At 37.4% G+C, this 24,373-nt stretch overlaps 1 long non-coding RNA gene, 16 other non-coding genes and 1 pseudogene across 31 annotated transcripts in view; all 18 read right to left on the bottom strand.

Annotated features, from left to right (window-relative positions):
• LOC123584324 overlaps positions 1–24,373 on the bottom strand; it is a 91,896-nt gene that overhangs the window by 2,752 nt on the left and 64,771 nt on the right. For 9 of the 15 annotated variants that reach the window (XR_006705326.1, XR_006705320.1, XR_006705327.1 and 6 more), the window contains 15 exons: positions 23,881–23,963; positions 22,994–23,049; positions 22,071–22,157; positions 21,069–21,155; positions 18,788–18,864; positions 17,539–17,625; positions 16,560–16,643; positions 15,551–15,632; positions 14,348–14,430; positions 13,444–13,497; positions 12,114–12,295; positions 5,713–5,798; positions 4,717–4,802; positions 3,750–3,823; positions 909–991 (listed from right to left, as the gene is read on the bottom strand). This is a non-coding gene — a long non-coding RNA (uncharacterized LOC123584324). Of the gene's footprint in view, positions 1–908; positions 992–3,749; positions 3,824–4,716; positions 4,803–5,712; positions 5,799–12,113; positions 12,296–13,443; positions 13,503–14,347; positions 14,431–15,550; positions 15,633–16,559; positions 16,644–17,538; positions 17,626–18,787; positions 18,865–21,068; positions 21,156–22,066; positions 22,158–22,993; positions 23,050–23,880; positions 23,964–24,373 lie in introns of all 15 variants that reach the window. The other 6 variants (XR_006705329.1, XR_006705325.1, XR_006705323.1 and 3 more) reach the window with 6 other exon arrangements.
• LOC123584637 lies at positions 514–585 on the bottom strand. Its single transcript, XR_006705591.1, has one exon. It is a non-coding gene; the product is annotated as a small nucleolar RNA SNORD113/SNORD114 family (small nucleolar RNA).
• LOC123584692 lies at positions 1,939–2,011 on the bottom strand. Its single transcript, XR_006705639.1, has one exon. It is a non-coding gene; the product is annotated as a small nucleolar RNA SNORD113/SNORD114 family (small nucleolar RNA).
• LOC123584691 lies at positions 2,909–2,983 on the bottom strand. Its single transcript, XR_006705638.1, has one exon. It is a non-coding gene; the product is annotated as a small nucleolar RNA SNORD113/SNORD114 family (small nucleolar RNA).
• LOC123584661 lies at positions 4,309–4,386 on the bottom strand. The gene has a single exon (XR_006705612.1). It is a non-coding gene; the product is annotated as a small nucleolar RNA SNORD113/SNORD114 family (small nucleolar RNA).
• LOC123584653 lies at positions 5,515–5,592 on the bottom strand. Its single transcript, XR_006705607.1, has one exon. It is a non-coding gene; the product is annotated as a small nucleolar RNA SNORD113/SNORD114 family (small nucleolar RNA).
• Positions 6,562–6,636, bottom strand: LOC123584693. Its single transcript, XR_006705640.1, has one exon. It is a non-coding gene; the product is annotated as a small nucleolar RNA SNORD113/SNORD114 family (small nucleolar RNA).
• Positions 11,677–11,748, bottom strand: LOC123584639. The gene has a single exon (XR_006705593.1). It is a non-coding gene; the product is annotated as a small nucleolar RNA SNORD113/SNORD114 family (small nucleolar RNA).
• LOC123584688 lies at positions 12,918–12,985 on the bottom strand (annotated as a pseudogene).
• Positions 13,922–13,993, bottom strand: LOC123584685. The gene has a single exon (XR_006705634.1). It is a non-coding gene; the product is annotated as a small nucleolar RNA SNORD113/SNORD114 family (small nucleolar RNA).
• Positions 14,898–14,972, bottom strand: LOC123584652. Its single transcript, XR_006705606.1, has one exon. It is a non-coding gene; the product is annotated as a small nucleolar RNA SNORD113/SNORD114 family (small nucleolar RNA).
• On the bottom strand, positions 16,140–16,214 carry LOC123584650. Its single transcript, XR_006705603.1, has one exon. It is a non-coding gene; the product is annotated as a small nucleolar RNA SNORD113/SNORD114 family (small nucleolar RNA).
• On the bottom strand, positions 17,125–17,199 carry LOC123584645. Its single transcript, XR_006705599.1, has one exon. It is a non-coding gene; the product is annotated as a small nucleolar RNA SNORD113/SNORD114 family (small nucleolar RNA).
• On the bottom strand, positions 20,673–20,747 carry LOC123584649. Its single transcript, XR_006705602.1, has one exon. It is a non-coding gene; the product is annotated as a small nucleolar RNA SNORD113/SNORD114 family (small nucleolar RNA).
• LOC123584634 lies at positions 21,654–21,728 on the bottom strand. Its single transcript, XR_006705588.1, has one exon. It is a non-coding gene; the product is annotated as a small nucleolar RNA SNORD113/SNORD114 family (small nucleolar RNA).
• LOC123584633 lies at positions 22,570–22,644 on the bottom strand. The gene has a single exon (XR_006705587.1). It is a non-coding gene; the product is annotated as a small nucleolar RNA SNORD113/SNORD114 family (small nucleolar RNA).
• LOC123584651 lies at positions 23,486–23,557 on the bottom strand. The gene has a single exon (XR_006705605.1). It is a non-coding gene; the product is annotated as a small nucleolar RNA SNORD113/SNORD114 family (small nucleolar RNA).
• LOC123584636 lies at positions 24,272–24,346 on the bottom strand. Its single transcript, XR_006705590.1, has one exon. It is a non-coding gene; the product is annotated as a small nucleolar RNA SNORD113/SNORD114 family (small nucleolar RNA).

Here is a 24,373-nt window from a genome sequence, read left to right as displayed (position 1 = left end):
TCTCTTTCCTAATGGATACCAGTTTTTGCAATATAATTAATTATTACTATATTATAGTAATTTTTGCCTCGCCACATATTTTCATAACTGGACAAGGCTTCATATTCTTCATTTAAATCTGTTTATGGGGCGCCTGGGTGGCGCAGTCGGTTAAGCGTCCGACTTCAGCCAGGTCACGATCTCGCGGTCCGTGAGTTCGAGCCCCGCGTCAGGCTCTGGGCTGATGGCTCAGAGCCTGGATGGAGCCTGTTTCCGATTCTGTGTCTCCCTCTCTCTGCCCCTCCCCCGTTCATGCTCTGTCTCTCTCTGTCCCAAAAATAAATAAACGTTGAAAAAAAAAATTTTTTTTTTAAATCTGTTTACACATTTGTGTATTAATCATTTCATTGATCCAATGATAAAAATAGGATGAAAATTCATGGACATACTGACCAAAACCACGATCTTTATATATTCCTGATCTTTGCCTCTAGACAGCATCAAATGGGGACAATGAACTAGATTTCATCTGTTTTGGACCTCAGAGTTCCAGACACGTATTCATCGTATACGACTCATACGCCACCAGTGGTCATCATCGATCCAATATCGTGCCTGTGTGTCACCATTTGTTTCTACATTATTTATTGATAAATTCACAATTCAGTAATCACAATTTTAAAAATACTTATTCGCAGAAACCCACAAAGAGCCTAGAAATCCCTAGGATCTATTTAGAATCATTCTCATGTCAATATCACTTTCATTAATTATCCTCAATTTTTATTAGATTCATTAATCAATATAATGCTTCATACTAATCCCATTTCTCTCAGTGGGCTTTTCGGATTTCATCAGTTATACTCTGCAGTTTTCAATAATGCACTGAACACCCTGAAACAAAGACTGAATCTTTGACTATTACTCACATGGTCTCCATGTTCCTGACACATGAATGCAACCTGAGATCACGTGACCGTGGAAGAATCCTTAAATCTCGACGGGTCCCATTCTTTTTTTTTTTTTTTTTTTTTTAATTTTTTTTTTTCAACGTTTATTTATTTTTGGGACAGAGAGAGACAGAGCATGAACGGGGGAGGGGCAGAGAGAGAGGGAGACACAGAATCGGAAACAGGCTCCAGGCTCTGAGCCATCAGCCCAGAGCCTGACGCGGGCTCGAACTCACAGACCGCGAGATCGTGACCTGGCTGAAGTCGGACGCCTAACCGACTGCGCCACCCAGGCGCCCCTCGACGGGTCCCATTCTAAGGAGTGCAAAGTAGAGCAGAAACCAAAAAATTTCAGGTCCTTATCTCCATTGATTCTTCTCTAACGCATTTCATTTATTCATTTGGACGCTCATTAATTTTTCGTAACGAGGTACTTGTTTTAGTTAAAGAAAAGCTTCAACTTGACACTGACCAAGAACAATACAAATGCCTCTTATTTGTCAGTGCCTATATAATTCTTAAGTAAAAAAGGCAAAAATGCTTATTCTTTTTATTGCTTAATGAGCGGGAATGTTTTCAATTTTATTAGCAAGACTTCCGTGTCACCACATATTTTCCTAGCTGGACAGTGTTTCACCTTATTTATCTATATTTTACATTTTTACTGGTTTGGTTGCTGGTTTATTTAGAATAATCAATTTAAACATATGAATCTAAAATAAGAAGATGCGCTCGGTGGAACGACTGGGTGGCTCAGTCGGTTAAGCGTCCGACTTTGGCTCAGGTCATGATCTCACAGTTCACGGGGTTGAGCCCCATGTTGGGCTCTGTGCTGACAGCATGGAGCCTGCTTGGGATTCTCCCTCTCTCTCTGCCCCCATCCCCTGCACTCTCTCTCTCTCTCAAAATAAATAAAATAATCTTTAAAAAAAAGAATATGAGCTTTGCATATTTCTACATTGACCCGTGGGATCGTTTACAACAGAAAATAGGCTACATCTTATTTTATGTGGACTCAGAGTTACAGACAGGTAACACTCACGTGTACAATTCCTACCCCACCAGTCATCGCCACTGGTCTATGTTTGGACCTTTTTCTCTTCATTTGTCTCTACACTTGTAACGATTAAATTGCTAATACCTTGATAATAAAAATAAATACGCAATTCATAAAATCACAGAAAAAGACCCTTGAATAAACCTAACTAACTTCTATCTGTAGAATCATATAACGCATAGATTATACCTTTCACTAATCAACCTCAGAGTTGCACATTATCAATGAACGAACATTAATATTTCATATCACATTTGTCATTGGGCCATAATTTTTTGATGATGTTTATTACTTTTTGATAATACTGTGAATGCTCTTAAATCACCCACACCAAGGTAAGATCTTTGACAATTATTCACCTTGGTGTCTTTTCTAACACAAAGGTAACATAACAGTCTTAATCACCATGGATACTAAAATCAGCTCAATGAATTAACTCTGAAGATATGATTAAATATGAGACAAGCAGACAATGTGATAAAAGATTGAGTTATTGTCTCCATAGTTTCCACCATTCATTTACATAGTCATTTGAGCATGTATTAGTTTTTGGTAATATTTATTTCTTTTTCTCCTTAAGAAAATAAACTTCAAACTAATACCTGACTGAGAGACATACTGATTATTACCTATCACTGTCTAAATCACCCTTAGTCAAATACATAATATACACAGTCCTTTTTTTATCCATTCCTTATACTAATATGTATTTTCCTTAGTATATATTTTATTTTGCTTATGAAAAAAAGGTTCATTGTTCCCATCTTTAGTCATTTATATATGTTTATTTATTCTTCCATTGACACTTTCATAATATTTTAAAGCTTCATGAACTCAAGACCAAGAACAAAATCCTTGTACATTCCTGACATCCATCTATAGGTTCCCTTCATAAAGGAGACTGGACCAGATTCCATTTGTGTTGGGCCTCAGAGTTCCAGACACATCTCCATAATATATGACTCATATATATCACCCATTGTCACTGGTGGGTCCAGGACTGGCTTTCTTTCTCCATGACCACCTACATTCATTCATAGTTTAATTCATTAATAAAGAAATATAAATAAATCACACGAAGAAACAAGAATAATATTCTTTAGTACCTCTAACATCCATCTACACAATCATTTCCACTGAGACCTAATTCCTCTCATTAACTCAGTTTAGTGTTTCATATATGCGCTAATCAACAGTGTTTCATATTAATCTGATATTTAACACTGGTATGTCTCACCTTCTTTGATTTTATTAAATAATTTTTTCAAGTATTTATTTAAATTCCACTTAGTTAACATTCAGCGTAACTGAATGTAACATTCAATTTCAGGTGTACAATATAGTGATTCAACACTTCCATACAAGACCCGGTGCTCATCACAGGTGCCCTCCTTAATCCCCATCCACTATTTCACCCAACCCCCCGCCCACCTCTCCTCTGCTAACCATCAGTTTGTTCTCTACACTTCAAAGTCTGTTTCTTGGTATGCCTCTCTCTCTCTCTCTCTCTCTCTCTCTCTCTCTCACCCCCTTTTCATGTTTGTTTTGTTTCTTAAATTCCACATATGATTGAGATCATATGGTAACTGTTTTTCTCGGACTGACATTTCGCTTAGCATAACACTCTCTAGCCCCATCAATGTCAATCCAAATGGTAAGATTTCATTCATTTTGTATGATTCTATTTAATGCTTTTTAATAATACCGTGAAAACCTCTTTGAAAACAATAGTCTAGCCAAGAAGAACACAAAACGTTACTCACGCTGGTCTCCATGCTCCCCAAAACATAGTGCACCCGACCATGGATGATCTTCTATCAGCTGGAACACATCCATTCTGTGGAAAACAAAAGAGCAGAAGAACGACAACAACAAAAAGATGAAGACATCCTCTCCCTTGGTCCTTAACTCCACCTTTGTTTATTCAGCCATGGGGTCAATTGGTAAGTTGTGATCATATCTATCTTACGTTCTCTTAAGTGACCAAATAACATCAATATTACTGCTGACAAAGAGTATGAACACGGACTGCTACTCATACTCAGAAAAAGGGGAAACATCCTGTACCATTTATTTTCATTTACCACCAATGTTTGCGAAATATATTCATTGTACTTCATCTGTCACCACATATTTTTATAATCAGACCATGCTTTACTCCCATCACCTTTATTTATTTGTAATATGTTTATTGCTATTTTCACTGATCTGATTATATTTGTAGAATAAGAACGAATAAAAGCCAAGACCAAAAACAAGACCCTCGTATATTCTGACATCTGTATAGGCCCATTTCAACAACGTGGAACAGATCTGTTTTTGTTGGACCTCAGAGTTCCAGACACATAGCATTCATCACACATGACTCCTATGCCATCATCAGTCATCATCATTGGTCCAGGACTGGCTTCTTTTTTCTATTTGTTGATTGGTATGTTTATTGATTAACTACCTAATATAGAAATAAACACAAGTCACCAGAATAAAAATCACAAAATCCCTGAATAGCCTTAACATCTATCGATAAGATCATTTCCACTGAGAACGAACTCTTTCATTAACTGAACTCAGTGTTTTCCATATCGGTTAACATCATATTGGTTCACATTAGTGATAATGCGATATGGGTATGTTTGGGTTTCTTGATTACCTTAAACGCTTTTTAATAATACAGTAATTTTAAAAAGCCAAAACATTCAATCTAAGAGAAGCACATTGACTACGACTCACATTGTCGTCCAGGCTCCTAAGACGCAGATGCAAAGCACACAGCTACTAAACCTGAAGACGCGTGAATGACCTTGAGTGCGTCCATTCTGAGGAGTACAGAGCAGAGAGGATGATAACACATTACGGCCTCCTCGTCATTGATCCTTGCTTCTGCATTTCACTTCTCAGTGACCTAGGCAATCCCTCATGAAGAGCCTCCTGTACATATTTCATTTTCTCTTAAGAAAATGAACAACTTAGGGCCGCCTGGGTGGCTCAGTCGGTTGAGCAACCAACTGCGGCTCAGGTCTTGATCTCACGGTTCGTGAGTTCAAGCCCCGCATCAGGCTCCGTGATGACATCTCAGAGCCTGGAGCCTGCTTTGGATTCTGGGTCTCCCTCTCTCTCTGCCCCTCCCCCGCTCATGTTCTGTCTCTCTCTGTCTCTGAAATAAACATTAAAAAAAAAAAGAAAGAAAATGAACAACTTAGACCTTGCCCCTGACCCAGAAAATGAACACTATTATTTATTTTGTCTAGATGATCCTTAGCCAAAGACTTAACAGTCATGTAACCATTTATTCCTTGTCGGACTTCACTCTTTTCAAATTTATTAATACTATTTCTTGCCTCACCACATATTTTTATAATTAGAGCATGCTTTGCCTTATGGATCTTTGTCTATTTGTTGCTTATTTTCATTCCTCCAATTATAATAACGGAATGAAAATGCATGAACAAACACAGAGGCCAAAACCAAGATCTTCGCATAGTCCTGACTTCTGCCTGCAGCATCCTGTCAAACAAAGAGAATGCCCGGTTGGACCTCAGAGTTTCAGACACACATTATTCACCATCATCCATGACTCATACGCCACCAGCCGTCATCATCGGTCCAGGATTGGCGGGCTTTCTCTCTGTTCACTTCTAAACTGTTTCTTAAGTCATTCATTCACATACAGCGGATATTCTTAAGCAAACCACCCAAGGCCACACAAGAACTTTGACTATTACTCACATTGGTCTCCACGCTCCTAATGCATACATGCAACCACAGAGCTCGTGGCCATGGACGATGCTTACATCACCCCAAGTGCATCCATTCTGAGGAGTACAGAGCAGAGAAGTTGATAAAGAAACGTAAGCCCTTATCTACACTTGCCCTTCCTTTCCACATTTCATTTACGCAATTTTTATGAATATGTTAATTTTTCATTTATATATATAGATATATATATATACATACATATATATATGTTTTTTTTCTACTAACAAAGGGAACAACCTTGAACTTGTAACTGATCCAGAATTTAAAAATTGATTTTTAATTACCTGTGTCTGCGTAATTCATAGCCAAAGAAGTAATACCCTTGATCCATTTCTTCCTTTTTTTTTTTTTTTCAATTTTTTATCTTGAAGAGAGAGAGCATGCTCACGAGCAAGGGAGAGGAGCAGGAGAGAGAGAGAGAGAGAGAAAGAGAATCCAAGCAGGCTCCAGGCTCTGAGCTGTCAGCACAGAGCCTGACACGGGGCTCGAACTCACGAACTGCAAGATCATGACCTGAGCTGAAGTCGGACACTTAACCGACTGAGCCACCCAGGTGCCCCACAATCCATTTGTTTCTTAATGGGCATCAACGTTTTTAATTTTTATTAATAATATGTCCTGCCTCACCACATACGTCCATAATTGGACAGTCCTTCATTCTCTCTCTATTTATATTTCTTAAATGGTTCTAACATTGATCCACTGATGATAATAAATTTAAATCTTTAAATCCAAAATAAAAACATGACCTTTATATATTTCTCACATCTGTCCATAAGATCATTTCCAAAAGAGGAATTGAACTAATTATGTTTTGTGTTGGATCTCAGAGTTTTAGGTACTTATTTTTACCGTCCATGAACTTGTATACCACAAGCCATCATCCCTGGTCCATGTTTGGGTTTCTTTTCTTTTTTTTTTTTTCTCTTAATTTGTGTCTATATTTGTTATCCATTGCATCATTAGTTGTCTGACAATAATAAAAAATTAGATGACTTACAAAACAACCTCAAGGGCAAGATGCTTGAATGTCCCTAGCATCTGCCTATACACCCATTTCCCACATGGACTGTGTTTCTTCTGTTAATCAATCTCAATGTTGCACATCATCAATCAACATGTTTTATATCCTATTCGTTATTGGACAAGAGTCAACTTTTTTACTAATGTAATAATTTTTAATAATACTGTACAAGCCCTTAAATGACCTGAATGAAAACGAGATCTTGGCTGGTACTCACTTTAGTCTCTTCTCTGACACAGAGCCTTATGTGATAATCTTGATCGCGCGTAAACAGAAATCAGCTCCAGCCTCCCTTCTGAAGAGTATGAAGCAAAGAAGGTGCTAGAAAGATTGAGACATCCTCTCTGTTGATCAGACTTTCCACCATTCATATACAAAGTCATTTAGGCATTTATTAACTTATAATAACATTTATTTACTTTTCTCTTAATATTAATCAAACATAAAACTTATACACGACTCAGTAACCTCTACTTATCACTGCAGATAATAAAATGCTGAGACAATATTCCCATTAATACCTACTTTTCTGATTCGTTTTCTTAGTCACTTGGGTATTTATTATTTTATAGTGTTACTTCCTTCTTTTTCTCTTGGTAAATGAACCACTTGAACTCACCACTAACTCAAAGCAAGAACACATACTATTACATATCATCATCTGTATTCTCCCTACCCAAAATGTAACCCCCTTGATCTCTTTATTAATGAAGTCCAGTCGTTCCAAGCTATATTCATAGTAATTCTTGCCTCACCACGTATTTTCATAGTTGGATATGCCTCACTCTTTTCATCTTTATGCACTGACATATTTGTTCCTCTCATTTATTGATTAAAATAAAAGCAAAATGGTGGCGCCTGGGTGGCTCAGTTGGTCGGGTGCCTGACTTAGGATCAGGTCACGATCTCACCACTTGTGAGTTCAAGCCCTGTGTCAGGCTCTGTGCTGACAGCTCAGAGCCTGGAGCCTGCTTGGGATTCTGTGACTCTGTCCCTCTCCGCCCCTCCCCTGCTCTCTCTCTCTCTCTCTCTCTCTCAAAAATAAATAAATATTTTAAAAAATTTAATTAAAAAAAAGAAATAAAAGCAAAATCCGCAAAGCACTAAAGACTAAGAACATGATCCTTGACTATTACTGTAATCTATATATAGGCTCACTCTCACAGGTATAAACACTTCAATCCCTTTTTGCACGGGACCTCGGTACATCATAGATGTTTTGATCGTAAGGTATAGATCAGAATGCATTCCATTCGCATCATTGGTCCATGGTTTGCCTTTTTCGTGTAATTTGCATATTTATATACCTAGACCACTCCCATCAGAACTAAGACACTGACTATTACTTCCATCTCCTATGTGCTTCGTCCTCATAACAAAAATAGTTTACGACTTTATCAGTTAAGGAGTGTTTAGGGAGACACTGAAATAGAAATTTAAAGAGTTATAAAAAGGAGTGACATGGATTTGATCTATTTTTAAAATCATCCCAAGTAGGGGAGGCGGGTGGGGGATGGGAGAAAGAGGTGATGGGGATTAAGGAGGGCACGCGCTGTGATGAGCCCAGGATGACGTATGGAGGTGCTGAATCACTATGCTGTACCCCTGAAGCTAATACTACACTGTACGTTAACTGGCTGGAATTTAAATAAAAACTTAAAAAATAAAATAAAATCATCCCAAGTAATACTAAATCAAAGTAATCATAAACTTTAGGGGCACCCGGGTGGTTTAGTTGGTTAACCATCTGATTCTTGATTTCAGATCAGGTTATGATCTCATGGTTCATGAGATCGAGTCCTGCATTGGGCTCTGTGCTGACAGCATGGAGCCTGCTTGGGATTCTCTCTTCCTCTCTCTCTCTGCCCCTCCCCCACTCATTCTCCCTCTCTCTCTCTCAAAATAAATAAGTAAACTTTTTTAAAAATTAATCATAAACGTTGGTTCCTCATCATTGGAGTCTACACAGAATGTGTAATCAGTTCAGGTGCATCCGTTTGCAGAGCATAAAGATGATGTTAAAAGAACGAGCTATTTTCTCCATTGAATCATGCCTTCTCCTTTCATTTGCTTGAAGTTTCAGATATTTATTAATTAATGTATCTATTACCTTGCTCCTTGTTTTTCATTATTATTATTATTATTATTGTTGTTGTTGTTATTATTACTTAGTTTCAAGTGTGGAATTGAGTGATTCAACACCTCCCTACAACACCGGGTGCTCATCGCAGGAGCACTCCTTAATCCCCATCACCTATTTTACCCACCCCCCCCCCACCACCACCTCCTCCCTGGTAACCACCAGTGTGTTCTCTGTAGTTAAGAGTCTGTTTCTTAGTTTTCCTCTCTTTTTTGTCTTAATAAAATAAACAACCTGGTACTTACCACTGATCCAAAGCAAGGGCATTGACTATTACATACATCTGACTTAAAGCAGTGATTCTCAAACCGTTGTTTCTAAATGACGCATTATCAGTGTGAGAACATATTTGCAATGCAGATCCTTGGATCCCCCCCCACAACCTTGAATCCTGCCAAAGCAGAAATGCTGAGGGTGGGACTGGAAGTCTATAGTTTAACCACTCTTGCAGGTGATTTTGGTGCTAACTCAAGTGAGTTGTAGTATGCCAACCCAGAGGGCTTAACCTTTAACCTACTGATTTCTTAATATACTGCAATGTTTCCCAATAGTATAAACAAAAATGTCAACCTTGCAACATTTTTCCCAATTAATCCAGCATTAATTACTCTCTCCATCTATTTACCTATCTACCTACCTATCTGTCATCTACTGGTTTTGTTCATTTATTCCCTTAGAATAATGCAATAAATTCCCAGGATTCCATCATTAGATTCTTCCAAATTACTGTCTAGCTATAGATTTATTCTCGCGGATGTAATATACCAAATCTCCTTTTGAAATGAACTTCAATAGTACAGAAGTGACTTAACCACAAGACACATTCAGAATGCATTCCATTCACATCATTGGCCCTTGCTTGGCTCTTTTTTTTTTTTTCAAGTTTTTATACAAATTCCAATTAGTTAACATATAGTGTAATATTAGTTTCAGGAGTAGAGTTTAGTGATTCATCACTTACACAGAACACCCAATGCTCATCCCAACAGGTGCCCTCCTTAATACCCATCACCCATTTAGCCTACCTCCCCACCCACCTCCCCTCCAGCAACCCTCGGTTTGTTCTCTAGAGTTAAGAGTATGTTTTATAGTTTGCCTCTTTGTTTTTGTCCCCCATGCTCATCTGTCTCATTTCTTAAATTCCACAAATGAATGAGATCATACGGTATTTGTCTTTCTCTGATTGACCTATTTCACTTAGCATAGTACACAACAGATCCATCCATGTTGTTGCAAATAGAAAATTTTCATGCTTCCCCTATTTCTCAATTAAAAAATGAAAACAAAAACACCTGCAAGCCAAAGACAGCACAGAATGTGAACATCAACAATTACACACCTCTGTCCACACATCCCTTCTGATGAGGTGGAAACGCCTTCATAAATTTTTAATGGACTTCTGTTCCTTAGAAATGGATTGGTAATGATGTTAGTTTCATTACGTATGCTATAGCTATTCCACATTTGGCCCTATTTTCCCTTCCTTCATTCATGCATTTTTAGTTATTATTGCATTGATTAATTTTTAATAAGCAGTCAATATTTGTGAAACTCAAAAGCCCAAGAATAATATTCTTGAATATCTCTAACTACTGCTTACAGGACCATTTATCACAGAAGCAATGGACTAGATTTCTTTTTGCACTGGATTTGCATTAGATCACAAAGTTGTAGATCAGCCTTCTTCAACCTTGCCTCATATGCTACTGGCCCTCAGTATTGGTCCAGATATCACTCTTTTTCTTCACTGAATTATAATTTTGTTAGAGATTAATTCACTAATTCACTAATAAAAAATACCCATGAGATTATTAAAAATAGCTTTAATACCCCTAACTTCGGTACATAAAATCATTTTCTACAGGGAAAATAGTCAAGATCTGCTTTGCTAACGGACCTCAGTATTGAGTATGGATTAGCCAACATGCTCATTTCAAACTCTTTATCATTAGTGCACGGTTGGCATGAACTAATCTGTAACATCTGTCTATAGAATTATTTCCCCGAGCAATTCATTTCTTTCATTAACTGACCTCAATGTGTTGTATATGGATTAATAAACACAACGCTTCACGTTAATGGCATTTGGGGGCAATGGTTCGCATTCGCTGATTATATTTCGCATTTTTAATACCACAGTGAATACCCTTAAACAAGCCTCCCAAACTGAGAGAACACTGACTCTTATTTCTCTTGATTTCCACTAACACATAGATGCAGCCATAGAACTTGTGATCATGGAAGATGCTTAAATCAACTTGAATGCGTCCACTCTGCAGAGAACAGAGCAGATGATAACAAAAAGCTAGACACCTAATTTCCACTGGTCTTTGCATTCCAGCTTTCATTTAGTGGGTCATTTCGGGAATCTGCAGTTGGGAGGAATGTTTATTTAATTTCTCCTAATAAAAGAACAATAATGACCTTGCCGCTGACATGGATTATGAACATTGCCAATTACTATTTAACACGACAGCTATACAATCCTTAGCCCAAGAGGCAACACCTCTGTATCATTTACTATTGGTGGATGGGAGTGTGTTTTCAATATATATTAATAGCATTTCTTGTCTCACTACATATTTTTGTAATTTGACAATGCTTCACGACCTTAATCTTTGCTTGTTTATACATGATCGATTATCTCCTTGATCTGATTATAAAAATAGAGAATGCATGAACATAAACCCAAAACATGATCCCTTTAAATTCATGGTATCTGTCTAATGGTATCGCTTCACAAAGGGCACTGGACTAGATTGCCTTTCACTTGGACCTCAGAGTTCCAGACATGTATTCATCGTATAGGACTCATACGCCACCAGTGGTCATCATCGATCCATTATTGTCCCTCTTTCCCTTCATTCAGTTGTACATTATTTATCGACTAATTCATTAATTCACTAATAATAATTTTAAGACCCTCTTATTCACAAAAACACAAAAGGAGGCTTAATATCTCTAATCCGTCTGTAAGATCATTTTCACTCTCATATAGGAGACAAATAGGATCGATGTATCACTCTCGTTAATCAGTGTTTTTCGTGTATGCATTAATCAATACAATCAACCCCTATTAATCAATAGAATCAATTCCATAGTCGCCCCTACTTGATTACGATCTGTACTTTTTAACGATGTAGTTAACACCTTAAAAAAAAAAAAAAAAAGGACACTAGAAAGACCAACACTTCAACCACGACTCACATTGGTCTCTATGCTCCAAACACACGTATGCAATCAGAAAGCATGTCACCATGGAAGCACCTGTATCAGCGTGAGTGCGTCCATTCCGAAGAGTACAGAGCAGAGCAGACGATAAAGGAAACTGGGACCTTATCCCATTGCCTCTTGCGAACCACATTTCATTTACTTAGTCATTCAGGTACCTGTAAAATGTTCAGGATGTAGATTTTGGTTCTCTTTTTTTTTTTTTTTTTTTAATTTTTTTTTCCATGTTTATTTATTTTTGGGACAGAGAGAGACAGAGCATGAACAGGGGAGGGTCGGAGAGAGAGGGAGACACAGAATCGGAAACAGGCTCCAGGCTCCGAGCCATCAGCCCAGAGCCCGACGCGGGGCTCGAACTCACGGACCGCGAGATCGTGACCTGGCTGAAGTCGGACGCTTAACCGACTGCGCCACCCAGGCGCCCCGATTTTTGTTCTCTTAACAGAGGAAACAAACTCGAGACTAACCCAGGAAATACAACTGACTCTTACTTATCGGAGTTTATATGATCCTTAGGCAAAGATTCATTCATTTCTTAGGAGGCATCCGCGTCTTTTTTCATTGTTATTAGTAATATTTCTTGCCTCGCCCATGTTGGGCAATGTGTAATATCCTTCTTCTTTCTCTATTTTTTATTTGTTTAATGGTCCCATCATTGATCCACTAGTAATAATAAAATCCAAATCTACGAACCCAAATAAAAACATGAGTTTTGTATATTTCTGATATCTGTCTATAGTATCATTTCCAAGAAAGGAACTCAACTAACTATGTTTTGTGTTGGACCTTGGAGCTCCAGACATTCATTGTTCCTAATTAACATGCTACCAGTTGTGATCATTGGTCTATATTGGAATGTCTTTTTCTTCATTCATTTCTACATTTATATCGAATAGGCTATTAATTCATTGATAATGATATAATTAATATATGATTTCCAAACCCAACAAGAAGATATTTGAATATTCTGATCATAGTCCATAGAATCATTTCCCACATGGACTAACTATATCTCTTTGAGTAATCAACTTTAAGGTTGATTGGTTAACATATTCCGTTATTGAAGAATTAATATACTATTTCATATTATATTTACATGTGGACATCATTAAATTTTTATTATATTTATTCCATTTTAATACTACCATAAATACCTTTAAACAAATGACCCAATGTCTACGGCCATACCACCTTGAACATGCCCGATCTCGTCTGATCTCAGAAGCTAAGCAGGGTTGGGCCTGGTTAGTACTTGGATGGAAAACAAATGACCCAAACGAAGACTAGAACTTTGACCATTACTCACCTTGGTCTCTTGACAATCTTTACCATGACAGAAGCTGAAATCTCCTTGGGGCATCTGTTCTGAAGAGTAGCCAGCAGAGAAAATGATAAAAAGACTGAGACATTCTCTCCACTGATTCATTATTTCTAGCCGTCATATACATGGTCATTTGGGTATTTATTTATTAATGGTAACATTTAGGTTATTTTCATCTTAACAAATTACACATCAGAGTTCTGACTCAGAGAAGTAATGATTACTTATCATAGTCTATATCAGCCTTAGTCAAAGATGCAGTACACTTAATCCATTTAATATCAATTTCAATTCATATTAGTATTATTTCCCATACTATACATTTTAAGAATGAACACTACTTGAGTCTCTTCCTCCTTATTTTAATTTATACATTTATTCTTTCCTTCATAATAAGATTTTGTGAAATTCACGAACCCAAAGACCAAGAACAAGATCTTTGTATAATCTTGACAAGTGTCTATTGAACCACGTCAAACAGAAGGAATGGACATCAGATATGACTCATTCGCCACCAGTGGTCATCAGTGGTCCAGCCTTGACTTTCCCTTTCCTTCCTTCTGTCTTTATTTGTTTATTCCTCGATTCATCAATTCACTGATAACAATAAAATAAATATCTATCTATCACAAATACTCAAGGACAAGAGCCTTAATGCCCCTAATGTCTATCTATAGGATCATTCGCCTCACTGAATATGCCTCCTTCATTAAATATCTTCACTGATACAAATACCTGTTAATCAACAGAACATTTCATATCAAGTCCATATTTATCCTCAAAGCACTGGTTAGGCCTCTTCGAATACACTTAACACCATTTCACAATGTTACAATGAACACTCTAAACAAACAACCCAAACCAAGAGATAGATCTGACTAGTCCTCACCTTGGTCTACACGCACCAACATAAGGACCACCAGTGGAGCCCCTGTTGACAGCCAAGTGCCTAATCAGTTCACGTGTGTCCACCTGAGGAATAAAAAGCAGAGCACATAACAAGATGGAGAGACACTCTGTTGATGTGACTATTTTCACTTCCCTTAGTCTGTCGCTTAGGAATATAGTACATTAGGGTCATATTTATTATTTTCTCTAAACAAATGAGGCAGTATCAAACTTGACACAGACTAAGAATGAGAATGTTGGCTGTGATTTACTGTCTGTATCATTCTTAGCCGAAGAGGTAAGACACTGGGAACACTTACATTTCTTAATAAACTTCAATATTCTCAATAAACGTTAATCATTTTTACAAAGAATAGACATGCTTCGCCCTCTTAATCTCATTTACACTTGCAGATTGATTCTACTTTTAGCCATTTATTACAGTAGAATCAAAAGTCATGAAAATAAACCCATAAAAGAGCCCTTCCCCCCCCCCCAACATCGGTACATAAGACCGCTTCACACAGAAGAGACTTTATTTGGTTTTTTAATTGGGCCTCAGAGTTTCAGACACATAATATTCATCATCCATGACTCATACGCCACCACCTATCATCACTGGTCCAGATCTAGGCTTCTTTTTCTTCATTCTCATGTATGTAACTTCACTAATTCCTTAACCTATTAATGATAATTTTTAAAACCCTGGGATTCACAAAAATCCAATAATAAAAGCAGTGAATATTCTACGTCTGCCTATAGGATCATCATCATCAACACTTCACATATGCATTAGCAAATGTTATAGCCCATATTTATCGGTTCCCGTGTTTAGTGTTTTAAATTATATTTCACACTTTTAACAATACAGTGAATACCTTTTTTAAAGAAAAAAACTGCTTGGGGCGCCCGGGTGGCTCAGTCCATTGAGCAACTAACTTCGGCTCAGGTGCTGATCTCACAGTTCATGGGTTCGAGCCCCATGTTGGGCTCTGTGCTGACAGCTCGGAGCCTGGAGCCTGCTTCGGATTCTGTCTCCCTCTCTCTCTGCCCCTCCCCCGCTCATGCTCTGTCTCTCTCTGTCCCAAAAGTGAATAAACGTTGAAAAAAAAAAAAATAGTAAACATTTAAAAAAAATTTTTTAATAAATAAATAGAAATTAAAAACTGCTTAAACAAATACAAGAACTGTAACCTTTACTCACATTCATCCCCATGGCCCGAACACACAGGAAATCACAGACCTTTTGACCGTGAAAAATCTGTATCAGCTGGAATGTGTTGATTCTGAGGAGTGTAACCCAGAGCGGACAATTAAAAACTGAAACTTCTCTACTAGCCTGATTTTCCTCATTTCATCTTTCCAGCTGCCTGGGTATTATTTTTTAACAACATGTATACATATGAAATTATAAGCATATATATCACAAAATTAACACCCGCAACCTGAGAATGACCCAGGCTTACAAAATTGAACATTGCTTCTCAGTGTCAGCATCTACATGCTAACATCTAAGAGCTAACACCTTTGGTCCGTTTATTTCTCAGCCTGCATCAGGTTCCTTGGTTTGTATTCACAGAATTCCTTGCCTCACCAAATATATTCACAGTGGATAAGTCTTCGTCCTCTATTTATTTAGAGATTTTTTTTATTGGTTCTGTCACTGATCCATTTAGGTTAATAATGTAGAAATCCATGAATCCAAAATGACAAGAACCATTTCTTTGCATATTCCTAACATCGAACCATAGGATCATCTGAAAAAGAGGAAATAGGCTAGATTTCCCTTTGTGGTGGACCTCAGACTTCCAGACACGTAGCATTCATCGTGTAGGACTCCTACGCCACCAGCTGTCATCATCGGTCCAGGACTGGTCCACTTGGTCCTTTTCACCTCCATTTGTTCTTATGTTACTTCACCAATCTATTCATAGTAACTAAATAAGTATCTATGAATGTCAAAAAGCGAGGACAAAAGCCTTCAGTATTTCTATCATTTTTCTTGAGAATCAGTGCCTAATTAAATACACCTCTTCATTAACCACCCTCATTGCGGTAATGGTAGGTTGATCAACATAATGTCTCATACAGCTTCGACTTTGTCACTGGGCCATAGTTGGCCTTTTTTCCTATATTAAAGACTTTGTAAATAATTCCAGTGACACCCTGAACAAACCCTCCAAACCAAGACAAGAAATTTGATGATTACGCACGTTGGACTTCATGCTCCCACACGAGAGGCTACCCTGGAGTGCCTAAACATGGTGGATGCTTAAATCGGCTCAGGTGTTTTCTTTCTGAGAAGCACAAAGCAAAGTAGGTATAAACAAGACTGAAACATGATGTCCATCGTTCTGCACATTCCACTGTACATCGAGTCAATCATTTGGAAATACACTAATTTAGAACAATGTTTATTATTTTTTTATTAAAAAAAATGAGTAACCTCCTACTTGCTATAGACCCAGAATGAGAACTTCTCTATCACTGTTCACTAAAGAGGTGAGGCACATGAACCATTCATTCTCCTTAATGGAATTCAGTATATTCAATATATTTGAATAGTTTCTATTGCCTCACCACGTATACTGAGTGCATATGCTCCACGCGCCTCATTTTGACTTATTAATATTTGTACCTTGACTCTTGAATTGATCCATTGATAGTAAAACAATCAAAATTCAAGAAAACAATCTAAGAAAACAGTCCCTTTATATTCCTAAAATCAGTCCATAGAAGAATTTCAAGCGGAGGTAAGAGACCGTATTTCCTTTCCTGTTGGACCTCAGAGTTCCAGACACGTAGTATTCATCGTCCATGACTCCTACGCCACCAGCCGTCATCACTGGTCCATATTTCAGTCTCTTCCTCTTCATTTTCTGGATGTTATTTCATTAATGGCTGAATTCACTAATATTAATTTTGAAAACCCTAAGATTCACCACAAAAATGAATAAGGGACCTTGAATATTCCATATCTGTCCATAGATTCATCTATCATATTGATATCTCTCTCTCATTCATTAGTCTTAGTCTATCATAAATGGGTTCATAAACATAATACTTGGTAATACTTCCATATTTATCATCGGCCATGGCTAGCCTTTTGAATTCTATTCATTCTATTAACAATACAGTAAATACCCCCATTTTCAAAGCCTGTCACATGAAAACATGAACTTTACTACTCACGTTGGGCTATGCACACCTGGAACACAGGTGCAACCACAGGGACTGTGACCATGGAAGAATTCTTCGACCAGCTTGAGTATGTCCATCCTGGGGAATACAAAACAGAGTATGTGATATATGAGACCTGATCTGAAACAATTCTTCTTTTCCACATTTCATTCAGCCTATCATTTAGATATTTATTAATTTTCTTTCTGTTAACCAAAGGAACAACCTCAGATTTGAGACTGACCTAAAAACTCAAACTGACTCTTATGTACGAGTTTTTATGACCCTTGGTCAAAGAGGTGACACTGTTGATACGTTTATTCCTTAAGGGGCATCAGTGTTTTCAATCTGTAGTAACAATTCCTGCCTTACCACATACATTTACAGCTGGACAATGCTTCACTCTTTTTCTTTATCTATTTGTTTATATTTCACTAGTGGTTCTATTACTGATCCACTTATAATAATAAATCTGAATTGATAAAGACCAGAGTAAGAACATGATCTTTGTATGTTTCTAGTATGTGTCTACAGGAGCACGTCCAAAAGGGGGATCTGACTAATTATGTCTTGTGTTGGACCTTAGTACTCCAGGCACATATTATTTACCATCCATATGCACGTGCCACCAGTTGCCATCAGTGGCTCTGGTTTGGATGTCTTTTTCTTCATTCATGTCTGCATTGCCATCAAATAAATCATTAAGCCGTTAACAATAATAAAATAAACACGTGATTCCCAAAATCCATGAAGATCCTTTCCAATGTCTAAAATCTCTCCATAGAACCGGGGCGCCTGGGTGGCTCCGTCAGTTAAGCATCTGACTTTGGCTCAAGTCACGATCTCACAGTTTGTGAGTTTGAGCCCCGCATCGGGCTCTGTGCTGACAGCTCAGAGCCTGGAGCCGGCTTCGGATTCTGTGTCTTCCTCTCTCTGTCCTCCCTCCCTTGCACACGTGCTCGCTCTCTCTCTCTCTCTCTCTCTCTCTTTCTCAAAAATAAATAAAACATTAAAAATTTTTAAAAATAAAATAAAATCTCTCTGTAGAGTCATTTCCCACAGAGATTGATTCTATTTCATTAATTTCATTAACGGGCCTCTATGTTGTACTTCACTGATGAATCAATATCATGTTTTGTATCTTATTTCTCACTGGGACATAGTTAACTTCTTCAAATTATGTTCCATACTTTTTAATGATTCAATGTATACCTTTTAACAAATGGCCCAATCTAAGATGACTTCTTTGACCGGTACGCACCTTGGTCTCTCTCCAACACTGAAGCAACATGTCGATCTTGATCAGAGCAGAAGCTAAAATCAGCCTGGGGTTCCATTCTGAATAGTACCAAGTAGAAAAGGCGATAACAAGATTGAGACATCCTTTCCATTGATCCATACTTTCCATCATTCATATAGGTAGTCATTTAGTTATTTATCAATGTATGGTAACATTTCGTTTTCCTTCTATAAAATAAACATCAAATGTCTAAGTTTCTCAGTTTAATAATCGACTTTTCTTACAAAGGTCTCGCTTCTTAATTTAGGTAAAATTAGCTATTTGAAGTTACCAAACCATGAGGCACCTGGGTGGCTCAGTGGTTAAGCATCTGACTCTTGATTTTGGCTCAGGTCAAGATCTCACAGTTCATGAGATTGAGCCCCATGCCATCGGCATGGAACCTGCTCGGGATTCTCTCTCTCCCTCTCTCTGCCCTTCCCTTGCTCACGCTCTCTTTCTCTCCCAAAATAAATAATCTTTAAAAATGATAATAATAATAAATAAAAAATAAAGTTAACAAAACAGCAGCATTTAGTATTTTCACAATATCGTGCAACCACCACCTCTACCTAGTTTCAAAATACTTTCATGACTCCAAAATAAAATACCATATGCGTTAAGCAGTCTCTCCCTACTCCTCTGGGTCCCAGCCCCTGGCAACCACCAATCCTTATTCTCTCCCTGTGGATTTATGTGTTGGGGATATTTCATGTAAGTGGAGTCGTGCACGACGTGACCCTCTCTGTCTGCCTTTTATCACTTAGCGTAATGTTTTCAAGGTATATCTGCATCACGGCATTGAAATTGTTTTTTATTTGAGTATAGTTGACACACAACTTTACATTCGTTTCAGGGGCAGAACATGTGATCCAATTTCTTTCTACCTCACGCTGTGCTCACCCCAAGTGTAGCTACCACACAAAACTACTACGGTATCATCGACTATATTCCTTTTATTCCCATGACTCCATAATTAACTATCACTGATCACTGTCTACGTCATCCTTAGTCAAAAATATAAAATAAGGGCGCCCGCGTGGCTTAGTCAGTGAAGCATCCGTTTCTCGATTTCAGCTCAGGTCATGAACTCACGATTCCTGAGATCGAGCCCCAGAGTCGGGCTCTGCACTGACACGGTGGAGCCTGCTTGGGATTCGCTCTCTCCCTCTCTCTCTCTCTGCCCCTCCCCAACTCGTGCTTTCTCTCTCTTTGTCTCTCTCTTTCTCTAAATTAATTAATTAATTAATTAATTAAATACACTGAATCCATTTATTATCCATTCTAACTTACGGTAGTATTATTTCTATCACTAAATTCTACTCCTGAAACATATTACACTGTATGTTAACTAGCTAGAATTTAAATAAAAATTTGAGGGCCACCTGGGTGGCTCAGTCGGTTGGGCATCTGACTTTTGAATTCAGCTAAGGTCATGATCTCATGATTCATGAGTTCAAGCCCTGCATCAGGCCCCACCTGCCTGGGATTCTCTCTCTGTCCCTCCCCTGCTCGCTCATGCGTGCTCTTTCTCTCTCCCTCTCTTCCTCTCTCTCTCTCTCTCTCTCTCTCTCTCTCTCTCTCCCTCTCTCAAAATAAACAAACATAAAAAATAATAAATAAATAAATAAATATGTGAAGAAAAACTATTTCTCCCACAACTTGTTTTAATAATGAACAATACTTAACCTTCTTAATCTTTATTCATTCATATATACATTTGTATAAAATGTTTGCTTATTATAAAATTTGTATTTTATAATATTTCTAGAAACTCATGAATAAGAACAAAGTTGTTGTATATCCCTGACATCTGTCTATAGGAACACTTTGAGCAGAGGAAACTGACTAGATATTTTTGTGTTGGATGGACCTCAGACTTCCAGACACGTAGCAGTCATCGTATGTGACTCATACGCCACCAGCTGTCATCATGGGTCCACACTCAGGTCTCCTTTCCTTCATTCTCATTTGCATTTGCTTGATGTCAATTTATTAAGCAATTAGTAATACTAAAACGAGTATCTGGGAATCACAAAACTCAAGGACAAGATCCTTAAGTATCCCTAGCATCTGCCTATTGAATCTTTATAGTTATTTCACTAATGATCCTCATTGTGGACAATATTGATTAGTTAACATGTTTCATGACAATGCCATATTTGCCATTGAGCTGTGTTTGGACTTCCTCACATTTTTAATATGACACTGAATATCCTGTACAAACCACCTAAACTAGGAGGAGAATCTGACTGTCACTCACATCGGTCTCCATCCTCTTACACGCAAGGGGCATCCATGGAGCATCCGATCATGGCCAAACACCTAAGTGAGTTCGAGTGCATCCATGCTGAGGAATAATACAAAGCAGAACAGAAAACAACGAGACTGAGATACTCTCTATCGACCCACACATCCTATCTGCATTCAGTGAGTCCTTTAGGAATACAGTGAATTGGGATCGTATTTATTATTTTTCTCTTAAAAAATGAACAATATCAAGTCTAACACTAACACAGAATAGGAACTTTGGCTGTTCTTCGTGGTCTCTGTATCATTCTTAGCCAAAGAGTAAGACATGTGAACCACTTACGTATTCTCAATGAACTGCAGCGTTTTCTGTATATGTTAATGGCTTTTATCGCCTCACCACGTATATTAAGAGCAAACTTGCTTCACTCTCTTCATTTCAACTTATTTATACTTGTATACTGATTACCTCTTTGGGCTATTTTGTACAGCAAAATCAAAACTCATTCACAGAAAACAAGAAAATTATTCTTTTCTTTTCCTAATATTTGTCTATGATATCATGGCAAAAAGAGGCAAGAGATGATCTTTCTTTTTATTGGACCTCAGAGTTTCAGACACGTAATATTCATCATCCATGACTCATACGCCACCAACTATCATCATTGGTCCAGATCTGGGCCTCCTTCCTCCTCATTCTCATCTGCATAAGGTAACTGACCAATTCATGAATTCACATGAATTAACTCTTAAAACGCCATGATTCACAAACACCCAAGGATAAGAGCAATGAATATTCTATATCTGCCTGTAGGATCATCTGCCACATTGATATATCTATTTCGTGAATGATCATCAAAGTTCCATATGTGGACTAATACTTATCACGCAGCAGATAAACCCCATATTTATCATTCATGATGGCTGGCATTTCTTATTATATTTCACACTTTTAATAATACAGTGAGTACCTGAAAATAAATTCTCAAAGACATGAACTTTAAGTCTTACTCACGTTGGCCTCTATGCTCATTAGACAAGGCAACCACAGAGCTCGTGACCATGAAAGATGCTTCAACCCAACTTCACGCATGTACCTATTCTGAGGAGTACAGAGCAGAGAAGATGATAAAAGAAATTGAGGACTTCTCTAAACGGTCCTGTTTTCCTCATTTCATTTACTCATTCATAAAAGTATTTATTACTTTTCCTAATTTATACACATATAACAAACATAAATATAAAAGTAATGTTATGATCCTTAGAAAAAGGGGTAACACCCTTGATCCGTTTATCTCTTAACCTCTATCAGTTTCTTCAGTTTACATTAATAGTAGTTCCTGCCTCACTACATATGTATCCATGGTTGATAAGACTTCTTCCATGGTTTTATTTAGTTATAGATTTATTTATTGGTTCTATCATTGATCCATTCATTTATATTAATAATACAGAAATTCACGAATCCATGATTACTAGAGCAATAACCTTGTATATTCCTAACATCAATCGTGTTGGACCTCAGACTTCCAGACACGTAGCAGTCATCGTATATGACTCATACGCCACCAGCTGTCATCATTGGTCCACGCTTGGATCTCTTTTTTCTTTATTCGCATATACATTTTTTAAAAATTAACTCATCAGTTCACTACGGTAATTAAGTAACTAACTATGAATCACAAAAGCCCAAGGACAAGGGCCTTCGGTATCCCTATCATTTTTCTTTAGAATCATTGCCTCGTTAAAATGCCTCCCATTATTCATCCTCATTGTTGTACAAGTAGATTAATCAACATCATGTTTCATAAATTTCCAAATTCATGACTGGGTCATGACTGGTCTTTTCTCTTATATTGAATACTTGTTTTTAAATATTACAGAGAATCCCCTAAAGAAACCACCCGAAGTGAGATGAAAACATTGACTTTTACTCACGTTGGTTTCCATGTTCCTACAGGCATACTATTTAAACCACCTTGGATGTGTCCATTCTAAAAAGTAGAAAGCAGAGTAGATAATAACATGATTGATACATTTTCTCTATTGATCCTTGTGTCTACATTTCATTACCCGGTAATTAAGCTGTATATTAATTTGGGGTAATATGCATTTTACTTTTTATCGAGAAAAACATTGAGCTTTCCATTAACCCAGAACAAGAATATTGGCCATTGTTTATATTATCTATAACATCGTTATCTAGAGGTAACACCTTGGACTATTTCTCTCTTATTCTTGCCTGTACAATGCTTCACCCCTTCATCTTCTTTTATATATATTTCTATATTGATCTTTTTGTTGATTCACTGACTACAATAGAATCAAAATTCACGAACATAAGGACCCCCAAACAAGATCTTTGTGAAATCCTAAAATTGTCTATAGGATCATTTCCAACAGAGATAATCAACTAGATTTTGTTTTACGCTGGACCTCAGAGTTCCAGACACGTAATCATCAACCATGAGTCATACGCCACCAGCCATCATCATTGGTCCACCCTTGGCCTTTTTTTCCATTTGTATCTACCTTTGTCTATTAATTAATTCATCAAATAATAAATAATAAAATAAATACCTATAAGTAAAAAAAAGAAAAAAAACCCCTAGACTACAGGCCTTGAATAGTCCTATATCTGTCCATACAATCATTTACTATATCAATATATGTTCTTGATTAATCACCCTCAAAGTTTCATATGGGGATTAATCAATATAATGCAATGCAATATCAATTCCATATTTATCAATGGACCATGGGTGGCTTTCTTTTATTATATTTCATAACTTTCAAACACAAAGTATATACCCATAAAAACTCACATTTCTATACACCAAACACACAGAGACAAGCAGACGCCTTGTGACCATGGAAGAATCCTTAAATTAGCTCCAGGGCATCCACTCTGAGAAGTGCAAAACACAGAAGGTGATATTAAAAAAAAAAAAAAAAAAACCCTTAGACCTTATTTTCTTTGGCTTTGCATTCCACGTTTCATTTACTCAACCACTTAGGTATTTCTTAACTTACATATTTTACAATCCTTTCCTTATTCATGTTTATTTGTATTTGATTATTGATTCTTTCACTTCTCTATACTAAAAGAATTAAAATCCATGAATACAAGGAACAAGAACATGATCCTTGTCTGTTACTAACACCTGTCAATATGGTCACTTGCAACAGAGAAAAGAGACTAGATTTCTTATTTTGTTGGACCTCAGAGTTCCCGACACGTAGTATTCATCATCCATGACTCCTACGCCACCAGTGGTCATCATTGGTCCAGAACTGGCCCTCTTTTTCTTCACTCAC

This window comes from Leopardus geoffroyi, chromosome B3, assembly GCF_018350155.1.
Source record: "Leopardus geoffroyi isolate Oge1 chromosome B3, O.geoffroyi_Oge1_pat1.0, whole genome shotgun sequence".
Lineage (NCBI taxonomy): Eukaryota > Metazoa > Chordata > Mammalia > Carnivora > Felidae > Leopardus > Leopardus geoffroyi.
This window is presented reverse-complemented; position numbering and strand designations above follow the sequence as displayed.